Consider the following 2,408-nt stretch of genomic DNA (forward strand, 5'->3'; position numbering starts at 1 on the left):
GATTTTCAAGATGGCGGGCGTAACGGAAACTGCAGCAGTGACGTCATAATCCTATAAATGGTTTAACGGTGGCTTGAGTTAAGGATGCTTAAGCCAGTTTTAGGAATTTTCAGCCACTGGGATTTTTAAGGAATAAAATGGGAAATTTTCCCTCGAAACGGGAATTTTTCCCTCGAAAACGGGACATTTTTTATTAAAACGGGAATTTTTGAGTCATTTTGTGTCATTTTTGAGGAATTTTGGGGTCCAAGATGGCCGCCGTGACGTCACAATCCAAGATGGCGGACAATCACAATCCACATCCTGTTTCAGGAAATACTATTACATATATACTACTATTAACAAATTCTTAAATGCTTTTCGTTAACAGACTCCAGTCGGATATCTAGTGTAGTTTGGAAATCGCGTAGGTTTTTCGTGGCTGTGCGCGGCACACGATGTAGTTGCCATTAGTCACGCGCAGAGAATGTTGTCCTGCAGGAAGGGAGAGTATAGTTCATTTGCGGTAAAAATGAATACTTTAACGGCCCTGCTAAATTTTTCCATTAAAGAAATTTTGAATTTCAGTGATTTTCCAGCATAAATAATGTTGTGTAACTAACAAACAAATTGTATCAAAACAATTAACGGTAAATGGCTGTCGCGGGGGCCCTTAAAATTTTTTCATTTAACCAGAAATGGACTATACAAACCTGGCTTCCGTCGCATGCAGTTTGGAGAAGGGGAGGAAGGATGGTGACAGTTTCACATGCCAAATGACGTTGAGGGGGAAGGGGGAGAGAGACACGATGGTTTGTATGCCTGGGAGGGATGAACCTTGAAGTCTGGACTAGGGAAGGAGAGGTAATCCGTATGACGTCATGCATCCACCGCCTGTGCTGCCACCAGCCTGTCTAGACGAGATTCCCGCGCTCCCACTTACGTTGCACAAGCTACTGCTTGCGTATTTTTAAGCAGAATGTCCTTTTTTTTTCTCTCTTCTGATACGAACATTAGTACGATTATTATAAACCCACACACAATATATGCTGCGAGTTAAATAATGGCTTTTTAAAAACTTTTATTGAGTTTTACAATATTTTCCCCAATTATTTTTGTTTTGGTGCCAAAATATCAGATTTTTTTGACGGTTCCTGAGAATGTATGGTACTTTTTAAGAGAAAATGTTTAACCATAACATTAAAATGTTGATTACATGTCACAATCGTGAAATATATTGTGTAAGTATCATGAATAGCTTAAAAAAGCCGTATTTTTTTAAAAGACGAAATAACGACGAAATGTGTGGTTTTAAATGACGAAATCAGGTTCAAAATAAAACCATATAATCTTGGCTCTAGTCATTACACGCAGTGACTTGTTGACCTTTTTGTCTAATTGGCTGTATATTATGAGGATTTTATATGCCGGACAGAGTATGTAAAATTTAAATAAAGCCGATGACAATGTTTTTGTTTGGCCGTGCGCGAATAAAAGTAGGTACCTACGTTCTTTGTTTATGTGTATACAGTAAATACTAAATAGTGTACTAACAGTTCTGGAATTTATCTTTTACGAATATAGTACCTACACTACTGTTTGAAACCAAATGAATCAGGTAATTTTTCAAATATTACATGATTTTGTTTTGATATCTAGGCCTACTGTAATCACGTTTGAATTTTGTTTACTTTATCGGCCATGTTTGTTCACATTATGATTTTACCGTATTTTCATTAACGTGAGTTTTTTTCATCACCACGTAAATTAATCTTAACGGAAATCTTTTTTCTTATCAATGTCTTTATATGATTTGCATATGTTATTACGTTATTAGTGATAACATATGCAAATCATATAAAGACATTACATTTTTATTAAATTACGAGCTATTTTTCAACTAGAACAAACGAACTTCGGTAAGCTATTGAACTTTTGTTCGGCTCTAAATATTTAGCTAAAAACGAACTTTGACAGATGAAATTCTTACCGAAATTGAAAATGAAAGTAGCAAAATTTTGATTTTGATTTCGGTATACCGAACATTCGCACAACCGTAGAAAACATCTATTATGACCCCCCCTCCCCCCTCCTCTATTACGACCCTATTCCTGGGAACCGTGAAGGGTCGTTTCAGAGAGGTTTGACTGTAACAAAAAATTTTCATTTTGAATAGGCCACAAAAGTTATTTAATACTTTTTTCACCTATCTCTCTTGGTTTTCATAGCTGCAGCTGAACAATGGTGATACAAAGGACAAAACTTATTGGTAAGATGCAAAAATTTCGATACAAAGTACACATAGCTTAAACTGTACTTACATTTTGGTGAACAGCACAGTGAAATTCTAATGCGACCACAAAAAAGCACTTCAATTAAGATGTTGCCTGTTGTAGGGACAAAAGAAAATTGTAATAAAGAATCTGCAA

Source organism: Bacillus rossius, chromosome 1, assembly GCF_032445375.1.
Source record: "Bacillus rossius redtenbacheri isolate Brsri chromosome 1, Brsri_v3, whole genome shotgun sequence".
Lineage (NCBI taxonomy): Eukaryota > Metazoa > Arthropoda > Insecta > Phasmatodea > Bacillidae > Bacillus > Bacillus rossius.